A 17,301-nucleotide genomic window follows, 5' to 3' on the forward strand; every position below is an offset into this window, starting at 1 on the left:
CCAACATCCTATTTCCATTTTATTTTTGCCTTTCAAAGAAGGGGAGCCAAGTTCAAATTCAAATTCACCTTGTACCTTCCTGTCACAAATGCAAAAAAGATTTTCATTTCATCTCACCATTTAAAAAAAATATCTCAACTTGTAATTTTTATTCATTGAATTATATAATTATTAAGATCTTCTTACATGAAAAATGTATAAATGTATAAATCTTTGACACATTTTCAGTTATCCCATATAATCCTGTTATTCTCTGTGTAGATACATAGGTGCTTGAGTCTGAACCAGCCTCTGGTCTGATGCCTTTGTTTTCCCTTGTGGGGGGAACAAAGGCATCAAAGCAACCAAAATACCCATGTGCATGCACAATCACGCAGTTGCAGAGACGTGGACACACACACACACACACACACACACACACACACACACACACTCACATACGTGGAAGCACACAGGCACACAAACACATACGCAGAAGGGTGCAGGAGGAAAAAGGGGTTTGAACACCAAGACGTGCATGCGCGTACACCACCCTTTCAAGCAGTCACAGATACACACATATACAAATCCAGACAGTCAGTGTTTGGGTAACCATGGTGATGGCAAAGCCCAAAGGTTTGTTACTGAAACCTAGTTAATTAGAAGGAGTAAGGGCGAAAGAGAGAGAGTAATGTCGATACTCGAGGGAAAGTGTTTCGCCATCTGTTAAAACCCACATGTACCCTCTGCCCGGTCGTGTGTGGATACAGTGTAACTGTGTGTGCACGAGCTGGCCACAGTTGTTGCATGAGCAAACACAAACACACACACACACAATTCTCTGCTCCTGTGGTGCTGAAATCGCAGAGGCCAAGAGTTTCTTTTTCTTACTGGTATTAGATGACTAATTGGAAGAGCTAATGCTTAGCCGCCAAATAACGCGCGCTGGCATCTGCTGCAGAGACACACCAATTATCGCGCGCGAAAGGGATCAGGGTGATAAGTTATACAACTACATACAGAAGGAAAGAGACGGGAGGAGGGAGGGTTGACAGGGAGGGAGTGGAGGATGGGGTGGAGGAGGGGAGTGCGAGGTGTCAGGGGACAGAGGAAAGGCTCGGGGAGGAGGGGGAAGAGAGCGCAAGGGAGGGAGGGGATGATGGAGGTGAGTGAGTGAGAGAGACAGAGACAAAGTGAAAGAGACCTGAGGGTGGAGAAGGGAGACACAGGGCTAAATTTGCCGGGAACATAAAACAACAAGATGGAGCGTAGTTCTTCTTCTTTCTTGGGAGGTAAGTAATCAGAGAAAGGGGGAGAAAGAGGCCTGATTGATGCATCAGTGAAGGACAGGAGCTAAATGCCTTAAAACCTGGCCAGAGAGAGGAGGTGGTGGTGAAAGAATTTGGCTGTAAGAGTGAGACTAAGGAGAGGCAATGGGCTCTCATTTTGTGTTTGGCTCACTGTGTTTAATCACCTGCGCGTTTATGGGTGTGTGTGAATGTTTCTCTCTCTCTGTGGGACTGTGTTAGAAATCGGAGGTAATGATGATAATGATGAAAACGGGGTAACATTTACTTTGTAGCTCTGTGTTAAACCAGCTTTGCCAGTGTGTGTCTTTCCTTTAACTGGCCTTCCATCTGATTTTAGTTTTTTTTCTCCTTTCTCTCTGCTCTCCCTGGCTTCTCCCTCCTATTCCCCAGGCCCCAGTGCAACCTGTTTGTGTATTCCTCCCTCTCCCGCTTGCCTCTCTCTCTCCTACCCACTTGTCCTAAACACCATTATAGCGCTTTCAGTCATTTAATTTCTAGCCATCATTTATTTGGACCACTTGAGAATGTCAATCAGTTTGCTGCTGTCCCTGTGTCAGAAGAGGACAAAACCTGAGCTACGTTGCAGGATAAATGCAGATTTAATTCTTTACCATCACCTTTTAAACCGAGGAAGACAAATTTAACATAAAACAATCTGATCTTGTAATTAATAACATAAGAGGATTTGCCTTTAATGACAAACACTCCAACTGTTGTATTAAGTAATCGTTAATAATCTATTTTTTTTAACTTGTCCTGCTCCACCCTGAGCATCAGTACAGGTGGACTATAACCTAAACTGAGTTAAACAAGTAATGCAAGCAAACTGGATTAAAATAAATAGTGTTATTGTGTTTCCTTTTCTTGCACCTGTGTTTACGCTGCTTTTTAGGCTTTCCTTGGCCTCTTGGCAAATCTTACTTACTAGAAATATGTGTTTAAGCTTCACAAACTCTTGTTCCCACCTGTGTGTAACAAACACTTTACTCCAAAATGTGCATTTGTACGCACTGATGTAGTGTTAACATAGATTTATAAGTGAGGATCCCAACACTGCTAATTGCTTGTGCATTCTTACCAGAGTTCACACTTGCAGTGGCGATATGACATGAAGCAGCTGGTAACTTTAAATTAATGATAAGATGAAGCGTGACAAGAGCAGGTTTCTCAGACTACTTGGAAACGGAGGAAGTTGACCAGAGTTCAACTTTATGCAAATGAGCAGTAATGCATTGGGGAAATGGCCAGCTGAAGGGTAGAAGTATTTAAGGGTACTTTACATTTTTTTGTCGTAAATCCTCCTCCGACTACAGTTACTATAACGGCTGGCAACAGCCCGCGTACTTCCTCAACAACTTTATAGTAGAAATTCAAATGCGTGCAATCAGTGAGGCAACATTGACAACAGGCGAAGATAAATGATGTAGAGAAAGCTCTTTTTTGCCTTTGCCATAGAGAGTGCATTGCATACTTGGCAAAATATTTATATTTTATCATTCTAAAATGATTTTTGAATTAATTAAGAGAACATCTGTTGATCCAGTTTTGCTTTCTTGCTTCTGGTGAGACTGTGCAAGTAAATCAAAAAATTTGGGCTTTTTCCAGTTTGCACAAAGCCATTTGTTATCATTTTTACACTATTTTATACCAGAAATGCTTAATTACTAAATTAAATATTTTATATTTTAATCTCTACTGAAGAGATGTAGCCTCTTACTGAAAAGTGAGGCCAATGTGGAAATGCCTTAAATATTATTATTTTTTCTAATGGCCAGCAGGGGGCGATACTAGAGGTCTATGAAAAACTTCCCAACTTCTTATATATAACCTCAGTAAACACTTTGCTCACGTGTTTCTCGTGTCATTCACTAGTGTCAAATCTTATGTAATACAGCACAATGTTATTTTTTATAAATTATGGTCCCCTTTAGATTAAAATTATTGCACAGTAGATAATACTGGCTCAAGGCTTTGTCTGACTTGACAGGCTGATATCATCTTTAGTAGTGCTCTCAGAAAATTACTGAGCTTGCCATCACTGTTATTAGCATGAACATACAGGGAACCCATTCTGAATATAACCAACATGCAAATGTGTCACGCAGGAGGCAATGCAAAGTCTGTACAATGAGACTGAGGGAAGCCTGAAGAAGAAGAGTGGTTTGTTTTGCTTTTTGTAGTCTAAACAATCAGAGATGAGCATTTAAGTGTTGATTGGCTAAGCCAGTGCAGAATGACCACAATATTGCACAACCAACAATTATTGGTGCAGAAATTGCACTGGTAAATATAGATAATATTCAGATTTTAAGTATTAAGCGTTAAGCAGCTGCTAATGCAATTTTTATTATGCAGAGAGCAATTTCATCAATCATGCTAAATCTACATATCAGTGAGTTGAAATGATTGTGTATCATTTGTTTTGGTATAATCTGGGCCATTTTGTTTGCCATTTGTGGCTACAACTTTTTTTGTTTTTTTAATATTTGAAGGGGAACATGCAGCTAATCCTTTAACCTACTTTTACTTAAGACAATAATTGCCTGAACGGGGGTGTTAAACAGATACCACGAGGGATAAATCCACCATAAATTACAGTGATTTACCATAGACACAGTAATAGTTCCTGCAGGAATAACTCAATTTTTCTTATTACAAATGCCATAAAACAAACAGAAAAAATAGTAACCTGATTTTAATAAGTTCCCTCTATTTAAGAACATTTTCAACAAAAATGGGAGGGGAAAAAACACAATAAGAAACACCCTGATGTAGATCAATAAAACCAAGGGTAATCTTTGTAAACATAGCAGGATGAATTGAACTGAACTGTATTGTACTTCAGGTTCTCAAGTCAGGTTCAAGCTCCTTTATATGACAATATAAAACAGAATGAGAATGATAAATCAGTCAACATCACACTGTTGTATTAAGACAGGGGGAAGAATATATAGAACTGGTGCTAAATGTGGATGTTTCAAACATACACAATGCGTCTACCCACAAGTGGACTTACAATATTGTACACTTTCCTTTATCCTAATATTTTGCTTATACTATATGTGGAAAAATAAATAAAACTGCATAAAATGTGAAATGTTAGCATTATTATAGTACCAGACTTAAATAGCTAAGCAATAATTATGCGGCATCACGTCCCACTGCCTCATTTAGAGCACAAGCAGAAGGAATATATAAGTACGACCATTACTAGAGACTGCTACACTCCATAATTACAGTACACTTGACTTCATAAATTATCATTTCACATGATGTAAGTGATACTGACACTGTAAGCTTGACAATTTAGACATATGAAGTATTTAATAATATTTGCTAAATTAGATGTAATTGAATTAGAATGATCAACTGTTTTATAAAGTGTTAAAAGCCTGCTGATATATGGTTGCTAGATCATGATGACACTATAAAATCTAATATGGATAAATACCTTCAGGGGTCTACACAAATTCAGCCACACAAGCCTAGAGACCAGTCGGTGATCCTCTGACAACCTCTGGTTTCTACGATAAATGTGTGTCACCTAATAAGCTGTCGACTGATTGTGGGCGATTGATAGTTGTTCTCGGGTATAGCTGCTTTGGTTGCATATCAGATTGCAACTTGGCAACTGCTCATGGTTTCCATTGAAGACGCCGACAGGTCTGCAAACACTCGACTGAAACACTTTGCATTCAAAATAAAAGTTGTGCCTTATTACATCAATGTGTTTCAAAATGCCAAACATTTACTTTGAAGGCAAATATCGTCCATTTGCAGTTTGCATTGTACTCTTTACACTTTCACAACCACTTGGCAACTGCTTGCAGACAAGTTGGCATCTTCAATACAAACTATGCTGCAATCACAAGGTTTCCGATGCAGGACCATATAGGTCTTTATGACCAACTTCTTTTAGCGACAATCAGCAACCTCCTACAATCATTTAACAACTGGTCTGGAATACAAAATACCAGTGGTAACCATGAGGTCACTGACCGGTCTTTTGGCCTACATGAATATGGGTTAGAAATCAATTCAACAGCACCAGCCAGTAACGTCCAGTAACCACTTGCAATCGGTCAGGGAATACTCATTGTTCCCTAGCAACTGATAGTTTCATGGCACGCGCCAATAAGTTTCTACGTGTTCGTTTGCTCATTTCCTGATTGGTTTCTGTTAGCGCCTCCTGCACAGAGATTTTGATTGTAAACTGTTTTGTTCTCACAGGCAGAAAAACACAACTTACACTTTTCCAAATAATTAATTTAGTAGTACTTGTGTTATGATTAGACTTTTACTAATGTGAGGGTAAAATTGGGGTTTTTTGGCGTTTGTGTGGCCATGATGGGTGTCAAGGTTTGGTTAGCAATGGCTCACTGTGATGGACTCGTGTATTGATTAAGAACATCAGTGTTCGGGTACACAGTCTCAAGTGACATTAAAAACATATAGTAATAGTATTATGGAAATCAAGAAGTTTTTCAGGGTTGCACTGTGAGGCAAATATACAGTATGACACAGTGGTAGATTAGAGCAGACACACTCTAAAATAAAAAAAATTTAAGCAGCCAAAATAACTGCTAGGGAAATCTGCCCCAGTCCCTCTGATTGTTTCCATGAGTCTGACTATGAGAGTCTTTCAAAATGAATCAGACTAAGTCCTACTACCGCATCTCTGGAACAGCGCCAGAGGGTGCTGGTGGTGTAGCTGCACCTGCACCTGGAGCCCCAAGGGGCCCACACAGGCCCTGTACAGATGCTCTGTGTGCAGATGAGCTGCAGAGTGTGTGGGTGGGTGCGTGATTGAAGAGGACAGAGGTGTGCCAATGTTTGCACCTCGGTCTGGCATGACCAACTTCTGTCAAGGAAAGCAACATTTAAAATTGCTGTGTTCGCATTCAATAAAAGCCTAAGCTGTGGCGACTCCTCAGTGAGCGAACAGCACAAAGGTAATAAATGCAAATTAATTGTGAGGTGTGCCTCTTAGGAAAATAAAACTCACTGGTCACAGAGTCAGAATTAAAACACATCAGATTCAATTTAACCCCGAGCTGATTCACAGTCATTATGCCTCAAGGACCCCTGCCTTTGACTCGTCCTGACACACAATGATGCCAGTGACTCTATGTTTATGATTAGGGTCAAATTAAAACTCAGACTTATATAAATAGTATGTATTACTTCATTTTCTCAAGTGTGAGAAACCTTTCTCCTTCCTTTTCCTCGAGGGCTTTAATCCACTCATTTTCCATCTAAGGGGCCCCCCAAAGCCCCAACAGCTAAAGTCTCCGGTGCTTTGTGTAGCCTGTGTGTGAGCGAGTGTGTGGGTGTGTGCGTGGGTGTGTGTCTGTGTACCTGTCACTCTAATGCGTGGTGAGTTGTCGGTAATTGCTGGACCGTTGCGACCTCCTGAACCCCTGTAACGGAGCTCAGAGAGCCGCTGTACGCTGTAAAGAGAACCCCCCCCCACCACACACACACACACACCAACAGAAAACAACATCACGCGCAGTCTCGGCTCTAGATGATGAAGAAGAGGAGGCGAAGGAGGAGGAGGACACAACGTGCGCTGGAGGCGACACCTGTCAAACCGTTACTGAACACAGTTGGTTTATTTAAAAAGACGGAGGCGCCCTGAGGACTTGGGGGACAAAGCGAGGTGGAAATAGAGATTAGTCGCACCTATTGCCGCCGTTTTGCGCTGAGGGAGAGACACGGACCTCTTTTGAGGAGAAAGAGTGAGAGAGAGAGAGAGCAAGAGAGAAAGAGACTGTGTAGTATTAATGTTACGACATGCCGTTTTGGAGTTGAAGTAGCGAAGTTGACGTTTGGTTGTTTGCTGACAGCGAGAAGTGGGAGCGAAAGGACGCTGGAGAGGGAAAAACTGGACTTTATCCGAGGTTAGCCCCTCTCTGGCGCACACACACACTCTCTCTCTCTCTCTTACACACACACACACACACACACACACACTCCAAACACATTAACCACAGCGGAGCTCAGAGTGAAACAACAGGGTGGGAGATAACTGGTGCATATCGCGGAGCTTCGGTGCGGACAGACCGAGCGTCCCCGTTCCTCTGCGGCGCGCTCGCCCCGGCTGTGGAGACCGCTGCCCGGGACTTACCGGACACCCAGAAATAATCTGTTAACTTGAGGGGGATGATAGGACAAGGATGCCCTGAGGGGAGCGAGCACCAGAGAGGCGGAAAAAGGGGCAACAAAGGTATGATGTGGTTCGTGTTGGTGACTGCGTTTGCAGAGGAAACGCTTCGTTCAGTGCTGTCAGTCTGTCATCGTGGTTACATGTTGATGCCAACCAGACTCCCTCCGTGTTGCAAATACGTACGCCTGCCCTCGTTTATATAAATGTGTGTTTGCGTGTGTGTTCATCTGTGCAGCTACCTGCTGGACCAAGCTTTTTGCAGACAAGTAGAAAAAAAAGTCCGAGATTTGAGAAGCAGGGCTTCGGAGAGTTAACAGGCAGAGGGAGATTAAAGCCATAGATTATACTTTGTAAAGAGAAAGAATTCCCGCTTGTATGTTTTCTCTCATCCCTCCTATCGCTCTTTCCTGTTCCTTCCCTGCATTCCCCATGTGAGCTGTTGTGTGTGTGTCTGCGCTTATGTGTGTGTGTTTCAGAAAGGCCAAGTCTCCCAACAGGCATGCCCTTCTTACATGACAATGTCTACATCTCCTTCACCCCCCCCCCCACACACACACACACACACTCTCACACTCTGTGTCTCTCAAGGCTCTCTGTGCTTTGATGCTCCATGATGCGCAGGACACCAAGCAGACTAAAACACACAATCAAAATGTTGCGTCATGTAACTCGTCTCATTAAAACTAACTAACATCTCTAACTGGGTGCAAACATAAACGTACATCTGCGCATGCACACCCATGTGCATGTACAGTACGGGATTAGCAGTCATATCGAGACAGCCAGATTAGAATGAGATTCTCGGGGCCAGAGCAGTTGAACATGGGATTAAAGAAGAAAGGGAGAGATGGATAGATGGATGGATGAAGTGATGGAAGGGGAACAAGGAGAGAGAGTGAGAGGCAAAGAGGCCAGTGACAGGCAAAGGGGGAGAAAGAGAGAAGCACAGAACATGAGATTAAAGTGTAATGTCCTAGAGAGGCAGAGAGAAAGAGAATCCAGGGCAAGTCATGCAGTTAGAAGGAACTGCATTGGCAGAATGTGGCGAGAATAAAGACGAGGTGAAGGCAGCAGACACTCTTCCTCTATCGCCTCCCTTTTGATCTCCTCTTATTCACCCATCTGAAAGCACTAGGGGAGCGCTGCTTATATAACCCCCCATTTGAAAAGCACAATAAACCAAGGGGTTGGAGGAAAAAAAAAACACTTTAGACTGGGAAATTACAGGAAAAAAACATTCAAATCTAAAACCTGGGAACAGATGTGCATCCTCAGCCTGGGAGACAGTCTCATCCCCATGCCTGAATGGCAGCATTCTTCATTTCCCTGAAATCTGCTACAGGCATCATTCAACCTATCAAGAGACCCTGCTTTCACCTCCAAAACTACATTTAGCTGTTCCAAATCCTCAAACTCAGCCAAGCATTTGTTAAAATTTCAGCAGCACATGTGTTAAAAGATATGTTAATGCGAGTGCGCTCTGCACAGCATGTGTCTTTTGTTAACACTTCTGTAGCCCTAATTGAACTCAAAGAATTGCTCCAGACAGATTAATGTTAAAGCAGCTTTTAGTCTTGTATCAGCAATGTTGGCTAAGCTGTGCCACTGGGTTGCTGACGCCACTATTGGGCAAATAAAACGCATTATTAAAAAGTATGATCCTAGAGCCTGCTTTAAAGCAACACATAGGGTATTAGATGTTATCCCACTGAATATTAACTGTTTAAAGTGGAGGCTTTTCTAGCAGACCTTTATTAAGTTGAGGCTCAGTGGGGAATTTGTATAAAGCTAATTAGATTTACCGGAAAACAACAAGTCTGCTTTTTTAGAATTAACATATTTTTCCAGGTCACACCGAGGGCACAGCAACAAGTTTGAAGAAATGAACAAAAAACTTACTGGGTGAATAGAATGTATTAAAAGAAACACACCAAGCAACATGAGCTTTTATTTGATTTCTGACCAACTGATGAGTTTAGGTCCAAAATTCACTCTTCTTCTGGTTCACCTTTAGTCAGCAAGGGGGGAAACATCTGAGCCTTTAGCTGGTAAACACTCAGCTTTCTACCAGTAACTTTGTCTGTCTTCTGCGTGGTGCTGAGAAGGCGGGATTATCAGAGCAAAACATGAGGCTCTGAGCGGTTTCACATGGATGGGAAGAACTGCAGAGCTACAATCTTCTGTTGGCTTTCCAACTCCATTAACCTCCTAGGACCTGGCGTCCACATATGTGGACATCACATTTTGGGTTATTTAGACCAAAATACTCAATTTTGCTCTACATGGGCCTGATATCCACTTACAAGGACATTATACTGACACTGTTCTATCAAAATTTTAAACAAATATCCTCATATGTGGCTCTTATTTTTCTTAAAAACAAAATTAAGGTAAAAAAAAAAAAAAAATCTGGTAATTCTTTGTTTTTACATTCATCGGGCCCCAATATGCCCAAATATCAAAGAGAAATTAAAAATGCATGCCGTGGAAGAGTTCAGGTCTTAGGAAGTTAATATTACATGCAGTCTTTTCTTTTCTTTTAATTGTTGATGTAATATATTTTCCTTCGAACTTTACTCCGTCCTTGTTAGACTGTGCAATATGCAGTCAGTGTATTCTGTACTGTTAAATATAAAACCCCAGCAGTATGACCTTGGGGGTTGTAACTACCCACAGTTTTGATCAGGAGTGACGTTATTTCCCTGGTGGCACTTTGTTCAGTTTACCACTGAGTGATTGCACGCTCACGTTCAAGGCACTGGGTCGGTTCCCTGTGGCAAAACTCTGCTTCATGTATCTCAGTAATATGTCTGCTGTCCTGGGGCTATTTTGCCATCACATCTAACATGCCTGCTTTGATGATCTCTGATTCTGTATTTATTTATTTTTTAATCCGACCTTTATCGTCTTTATTACATCTACTGAGATTTACATCGCTATTAACCGCTGTCCGTCGATTTGTTTCCAAGCCTAAAATCATGACGTTCAGCATTAATGTTTCACGGCAAAATGTAAATAATTGAGTGACTCTGGCATGCTGTTAACATTTCCTTTTATTAATGATTCAATACTGGAATTGGTACCTGTCCAAATCAATACCCAATTGGAGTAAATGGATGATGTCCATGCTGACCGGTGCTGGCTTGTGGCCTTTTCATGACAGTTCATTTATATATTTATTTATTTATTTATTTATGTTAAACCTTTTGCTGTCTCAGGATGGTAAATGGTTAAGTTAAACTGATGAACCAGATGAACTGAACCAGATCAAATTGGGCTTTATTGATCAGCAAGAGCGGAAATTGTCTTGTCATTGAATACAAATGGGGGGAAAAAAAACAGTACAGAGCTCAGTATTTTTGCTGATATACCAATACTGACAGCTACAAGATTAAAAGTAAATGTCTAATATTGTGCAAGTCCCCTTCGCTCCCTCTCTAAACCAGCTCTGACCCATCAGGCCCCAGTCATGGGACCTCTAGCGGTGTCCTGTGATGCCTGGGCCCACGTGTTCTGATGCATACTGCAGATCCTACTATCTGAGCATGCCTTGGGATGTTTGTGGTATTCTTTGGCCTGCTAGCGTGCAGTCTTTATGGTATGGTGGACCACATGATGTTGTGCCTGGTGCTTGGTGGGTGGCATCATCCACAAACACCAGCAAACTATTATTAGTGAGATGATCGATGTTATTCACATCACCTGTCAGCAGTTTAAAAGCTTGTGTAATGGTACAGTCTGTGGGTCTAAAGCATGCACTTTCTTTAACTAATAAACAGAACAACCCAACAGAAGAGTGTTGTCTGCTATATATGGCCTTCCACATATACCTGCACATTAGTGTTTTGTAGTCACACCACATGTGTGGGAAATACTGCACTTGTAGCCAGATTTAGAGTTTAACCCGCCCCCGAAACAATGATTTCATAACCCTGCCCTGAACAGCTTTACAGAGACTCAGACTGAGACAGCACCCAGGATAATTTACTGAGGATTACGGCACATTTTATCTTCTCTTAACACGAGGAGGAGAACACAAAGCTCATTTAGATGTAAACAGTCAAACTGATGATGACAAAAATCTGTAACTCTGATCTGAGCTTCTTCTTTAGAAGTCAGAATAACCAATCGTACTGTACAGATCCCTCATGTTGTTCATGCCAGAAGCACATATGTGTAAATATTTGTCCCAGGCTAACAAAAAAAAACCAAAAAAAAAAAAACCAGCGTTGATTAGAAAAAGCTGCTAATTGAAAAACCACATGCTGAGTGATGTAAATCTGTTTTAGATTTAAACCTATTAATCAGGTATTAACTTGTTATCTGCATCACCTTAATCAAATCCAATTCCTTGTTTTTAATAATAATAATAATAATAATAATAATAATAATAATAATATCCACATAAAAGAAAATCTAGAGAGCGAGTTCCATTTTGGAAATGTTGTCGTCTTTCAGCTATACAATGCTCATGCAGTGCTTCGAATCTTGTGTAGGGGTTGAACGTTGATGCTTCGAAACATCAAAGAGTCCCAAACTGACTCAGATTCTTGAAGTTCATTACATAAAGATGAGATATGCTGTTTAGAGTTCAACTGGGTTAAAAGAGCTTTATTTGAACATAAATACGTGCGCTTCCTGACTCATGGTAGCATGACTAAAGTCACTGTAGTAAACAACGCAACACGAATGACAGCAGCAGAAACTCTGTCATGTATAAAGTGCTAACTTACCTCGAACAGAAGCATCAAGGCTCCAGTTAATTTTAATCAAGCAACATCTCTAATAAAGTTTATTCAAAAACAGCTAGATCAGTGTTGACAAAAAGTAAGGCGGTGTTGATCTATATTCGAATTTTGTCTTGATGGTAAATTTAACTCTGCTGTTTGTTGGTTTGTGTTTATCTGCCAGCAGGATTATGCAAAAACTGCCAGGCTGATTTTCGTGAAAGTGCAGAGGTGTAGCAAAAGCCCATTACAGATAACGTTCTGTAAATTTGCCAAATAAATCAATAACATTTGAGTGCCCGTCTAGTTTAATTTGTTTAATGATGAGATGCCATATTATTTAGATTTTCATCATGTTTGTGTTAGTCTTTGATTGGCTTCAGTCTTTCAGTCAGCGTTTTGATCGAGGCGCTCTTTGAGTTTCTTTGTTTGTGATGCTTTCCTGAAAATTGTGCCGAACTGTGACCTCAAAACTTCAAAAAGTACACACTGTACTGAACTGTAGCACTGTTTACACATGGTGATGATAAGCATGCTCACTATTTGCCTGAACAGAGATCAAGTCTAAGCTATCACAACAAAACCAGGAGCTGGCAACGTAAACTTTCAACTAGCTGGTTATATGTTTTCCCTTAAAGGCCTAGATTAGTTATTTTACCATTCACAGCGTGGCTAAAATTTTAATTTCACCTCCCTCTTCTGCTTTCCCTTTTATCACTTAGTCAAAAAATAAAGGGTAAAGGTCACATGTTTCAGTACAGCAGGCAGGATTTAACGGCATGTGAATCAAATCTGATGACAGATTGTGGGCTGTTTAGACACCGCACCAATCACATGTGATCAAATTACACACACATATATATAGAGAGGGTTAATGAAGTAAACACTGCTTTCTACATACACCAGGAAGGCCAGGAACTAGATATGTTGGTTTCAAGACACATGTTGTTCCAAGATATATCCATTTATTCTCTATGCAAGCTATTATAGGAGGCTATGTGGCACTGAAACAATCCAGTAATGCAATGTTTTGGCTGAAACCGTCTTGGAAAGGCATAATAAATACAAATCCCAGATAACCTGAAATAAATACTGTATGTCTCACAGAAACGCCAGATAAGAACAGCAGTGCATTGGATGCATTACACACGGGAAGGTTTTAACAATTTGGGATGCTTTCAGACAAACGTACACACACAAAAACACAGTGGCCTTGCATTATTCTCTGTTATATTGCATTATGTGCATGGGTGTGTCTGAGTATGTGCGTCAGTCTATTTGTTGGAGCAGAGGAAGAGTGTGGTAGATGCAGGCGGGTCAGAGAGCGTAGGAGTCACGCAGAGGGAAGTTCAGAGATGAGCTTTTGTTTGAGCAGCAGAGATGACTTCAGAGCGTCCGCACTGTTCTCATACCTAGCTTTACACCAGCCAAAGGCGCCCCCAGAAATACTGGCACCTGTGATTAAACGGCAGAATGAGCTGAGTAACAGCAGAAAACAAGAAATAAGCTATGTTCTGTTCCATTAAAATTCTCATTTATGCATAAAGAGACTGAACAGACGTGACAGGAATGCACCAATGAACCCTGGCTGTTTATTAAAAAGTAAAAATTTCACTGATGTTTTATTTAAGGAACATATGGAAGACAGTGAGAAGCTGTTCGACAAAGGGTGTCAATAAATGGAGCTGTGCCTTCTTTTTTTAATGAGAGTTTTCAGACATGCAGTCTAAACTTTGGCTTTCGTTAACAATAACCTCTGACACGGAAGAGAAAATGACTCATTTTTAAAAATATGGGCAATTTGTTTTACGCACACCTATGTGTAGTTTATATTACACTAGTTGACGTCTAACAGTCTGAAGTCACACAATACTGAAAATCAGCTATGATGTATAATGAGGCAAGGCAAGTTTATAATGTATATTTAGCACCTTTCAAACACTACAGTCATTCAAGGTGCCTTATGAGACAAAATTAAAATGAAAAATAAAAGAAGAAGAGATTGAGTAACACCAAAATAATCATATTATTAATGATGATGGTACAGCAATCTGGTTAGTTAAAAGCAGTGTTCATTTTGATTTAGTTTTAGTCATAATTTAAATTATTAGATCATTTTTAGGTTATTATAAACTAAATGTAAAAATTTCAAATCTAAAGATTCAGCAGACTAAAAGTTAAAAGTGTGAAAGTTTATCTTGTCTTTACTACAATGCAAAATGTGTCCATATGTCTGCTCTTCACTTCCACCTAGCGCTGACATTTTGTCGCGTCATTGTGAGAAACAGGGAGTGCGGGAGCTAGCCCTACCATCAGATCAAATGTGCCCTTCTGACCTTACTGGACATGGAGATTACTTCTGATTGGATCACGTGCAAACTCGTCCCGCCTTTCTACACAACCTATTCAGTTCTCATTGGATCTCGTCTCTCCAGAACATTTTCATATTGTTTTTATTTATTGAAGAAAGCGTCCAATACATTTCATCACAGTTTCTGTCCTTGTGAATTAGATGATGACTAAAATATAAACTAATTATTCTTCAACGAAATTAACACTGGAGTAAAGTAGTCCTGGATAAAGCTGTTTTATCTTCTTTTTAAAAATAGCCAGTGTTGGAGATGATATGACCTCAGTGGGTAGTTGGTTCCAGCGTTGAGCAGCATAGAGGCAAAACGCCTTATCGCCCTGTTTAGGTTCAGATCTGTGAACCTTGTAGGTGACCGGGATCTTACAGATCTTAGAGACCAACTTTGTGTCCATTAAACATCTCAGATATAGATTTAGAGCCCTAGCCGTCTAGTGATTTATAAACGATCGGTGATACTTTGAATTCAGTTCTGTATTTTACTGAAAGCCAATGCAGGAAACTGAGATTTGGGAGTGATACACTTCCAGAAGCCCCATTCTGAACTAACCGACCAAATTCTAACAATTCAGCCACTCAAACCAGCAAATATATAGCGATTTAACCTGAAATATGACTGAAGCAATTAATTGATTATCACAGTAATTATGCCAATAATTTTCTGTGGGTCGCCTAATCAACAAATTAGCCAAAAAGGTTTCACCTCTGCCGTTCTTACTGCGTTAAACACCTCCAGAATTACCATTAGCAGTAGCACCTCATGCTGAAGAAAACCACAGATGAACTGTTGTCATTAAGCATGTTTACTGGAGGTTAATGGGAGGTAATTAGAAAGTATCACACTGCATCACTGTGAGTTGAAGTTTCTGACAAATTGTGGTTGTTACCGTGTCAAAAATCATTGTAGAAAGAAAATGTTTGTAAAGAAAATAAGCCCAGTGGTGAAGGAAACGCAAAGACCAAAGATGTGATCGTCTGGATGAGGAGTTCAGTCAAGGCAAAGAGGGATTTCTTTTTGATCGTTCTCGGATCAAAGGCTCTGAAAGCTAATGGAGAGGGACAGGCATGAAAGTATTAATGAATAAATCAAGAACCTACGGCCAGGGTTTAGTGATTACTTTGGGTATCAAGAGCCATTCATCATCCCATTTCTGAACATGGGATTTTCATGATGGGTGACATCCTCCATTTTTTCCCCTCTGTGAGTCTTTCTTTGTGTGTGTTGCAAATTACTCAAAACACGTAACAATATGTGACATCAATGAGAATCTAAAGTGATTAAAAAAAAAAAAAAAAAAAAAGGAATACCTCACACGAACCCAAAATCCAAAATGTGTAAAGGTACGAGTGTTACAAAAGCTCAAGGTTGTCTACGTTTTCCACTTTCGTATTAGTTGCACCACAGTTTGCATCTGTTGCAGCAGTCTGAGTGCTCTGCCTGCAGCAGAAATTAGTGTTGCAATGACATGTGGTGCATGTAATTTACTTGGAACTTAAAAAAAAATAAAAAAATAAAAGCTGAATTCTCAATTTTGAGATTTGCACCAGCTGTGTTTTTTTGCTGGCAGGTTTGTCCCGAGGTTTCTCGTTGCTTAATGGCAAACAGTAAGTGTTCTAAAATAAAAGTGAGTTCGTAGGAAACATCTGATTTCTATCCTTTACATGCTTGCTTGCATAAATTGCCCTTATTTAGTGATGTTTTTGCCTCCATTTTATTGGTGAATGACTTTATGACCAGTTTTCCAGAAAGAGCAGAGATTGGTTGTGTTATAACACAAGGTGCACAAGGCCTTATATGTCTAATCACCTATGGCAGAAAAGAGTTATAGACAAACTGCTACACTCTTTGAAATCATCAGTGGATGTGCATAAACATGCACATCAGTCATGATACCTAGTAATGTTCAGAAAGTGCTCCTCTTTCTGCAAAGCAAGACAAGATGGTGCATGAGCGTAAGGACGAGTGGCAGGAATACGTGCTCGACCTGATGAATAGAATGCCAATAGATCTCTTAGGTATGCATGGGTTGCACTAGACTTTGAGCTTGAATAAGAATTGATAATTACCCTATAGCTTCTCTGGAGTGTACTCATTGTCTGTTTACAATTAGGAACAAAGATAAACACAGCGAAAACAGAACGACAGACAGCTGGCAGACTCTAAGTGCTTTCAGCTCAGCCTCTTTACTCAGCAACAGCGCCTTTTCACATGCAAGTTGGGGGGATTTTTTGGTCCTCTTTTTAAGAAGTTTAGCTCCCTTTTTTCCCCTTCCCTAGAATAATAATGAAATGGAGAGCGACAGGAAGTAATAGAAAGCGATATAAAACACTGGTGGGCGAAATGTAGGAAAGGTTGTCAGCTGGATTTGAGCTTTAGCCCGCCACCAGGAGGCCACATGTACATCACATATTAGTGGATTAAAAATGACTTGCTTTGTCCGTCACACACACACACACACAGGACTCCAGGGATTCTCCTCCAAAGGCATAAGTGCCAAGTTCAACCTAGCGAGAGTAATAGTGACCTATCTAAGAGTGCCTTCTGGTGGAGTGTGTGAGAGGGTGTGCGGCCCTTAAATTCCCCATCTGTAGGTGTTTCCTGTGCATGCCTCATTCTGAGCGAGACACAGACAGGAAGAGATGGAGAGAGAGACGGAAAACCCCTCAATCATATTTAATGGCACAATTTATCCACGTACTGTCACAAGACGATGTGTGTGTATGCAGGGCTGCATTTTGTGTTTTGCT

At 40.6% G+C, this 17,301-nt stretch overlaps 2 protein-coding genes across 4 annotated transcripts in view; one reads left to right on the top strand and one right to left on the bottom strand.

Moving 5' to 3' along the window:
• macrod1 (mono-ADP ribosylhydrolase 1) overlaps positions 1 to 17,301 on the bottom strand; it is a 142,854-nt gene that overhangs the window by 72,419 nt on the left and 53,134 nt on the right. The gene's annotated exons all lie outside the window — the stretch shown is intronic.
• Positions 1,155 to 17,301, top strand: part of flrt1b (fibronectin leucine rich transmembrane protein 1b) — a 36,943-nt gene continuing 20,796 nt past the window's right edge. Inside the window, exon 1 of one of the 3 annotated variants that reach the window (XM_084948889.1) lies at positions 1,155 to 1,271. The gene's annotated coding sequence lies outside the window, so the exon portion shown is untranslated. Of the gene's footprint in view, positions 1,272 to 6,752; positions 7,519 to 17,301 lie in introns of those variants that run through there. The other 2 variants (XM_084948884.1, XM_084948896.1) reach the window with 2 other exon arrangements.

Source organism: Perissodus microlepis, chromosome 2 (genome assembly GCF_051167445.1).
Source record: "Perissodus microlepis isolate ML-2025 ecotype Zambia chromosome 2, ASM5116744v1, whole genome shotgun sequence".
Lineage (NCBI taxonomy): Eukaryota > Metazoa > Chordata > Actinopteri > Cichliformes > Cichlidae > Perissodus > Perissodus microlepis.